Source organism: Setaria italica, chromosome III (genome assembly GCF_000263155.2).
Source record: "Setaria italica strain Yugu1 chromosome III, Setaria_italica_v2.0, whole genome shotgun sequence".
Classification (NCBI taxonomy): domain Eukaryota; kingdom Viridiplantae; phylum Streptophyta; class Magnoliopsida; order Poales; family Poaceae; genus Setaria; species Setaria italica.
This window is the reverse complement of record NC_028452.1, coordinates 25,897,861-25,898,795: the sequence shown is the minus strand read 5'-3', so window position 1 is coordinate 25,898,795 and position 935 is coordinate 25,897,861.

Genomic DNA, 935 nt, shown 5'->3' with positions numbered 1-935 from the left:
TTCGTGTAAATGGAAAATGGGATGAATACAAAACGGATCCCGTAAAAATATGGACGCCGTATCTTTTTATCCTATTTTCCATTTTTATGAAAACATAAATTTTTTCATCTAAATCTCCACTCATTCCATTTTTATGAAAACATAAATTTTTTCATCTAAATCTCCACTCATGCCGTTATATTCTTCCTCTTTCTATCTTAGTGCCTCATGCCTCACCTCTATTTTCACTACCACAAAATTGAGAAACCCAATCCGAGCCCTATGTGCAAGATCCCATCTAGTCCATCTTATTAGCCTCACTCGTGAAAGTGAGGGATGCAATGGCCTTTGTTGTTGCTCATACATAATGATAACATCCACGTCTAACACTTGTGATTTAGGATTGATGAGAGGATGATCATCGCGTACATGGAGGAAAAATAACTATTGTGGTTATTGCTTAGTTTACGGTTTTAGAAATTTCATACAATGCTATCCATTTTTTAAATAAAATTATTATGGTTGTGGGGTTGATTTTTAATATTTTTAGGTAAAATGTCACTGTCACGAAGTTCCGTTATAGTAATCGTAGGAATGAAGCGACTTTTTTGTTTTTTAACCCTTTTTGCGAAAGATTCTCACAAATAGGCCCCTGGCGGAACTAATTCCAAAAATGGACCCTTAGCTTGGCGCCATCCACGCTGGCGCCAAGCTACAACGTCTCGGCGCCAGCCATCCTGGCGCCAAGGTCTTTGCACAGCTGCTGACGCGGATGCCGACGTGGCGGGGGCTTGGCGCCAGCCATGATGGCGCCAAGCCTTGGCGTCATGGATCTTGGCGCCAAGCTTGGCGCCATAGATCTTGGCGCCGAGCTATCTACGCCGTACCTCCTCGCGTTTCGAACTAAAGAAGTATAATTATTCCGAGGAGTGTGCAACAAACTAAGCTGTGGTTCA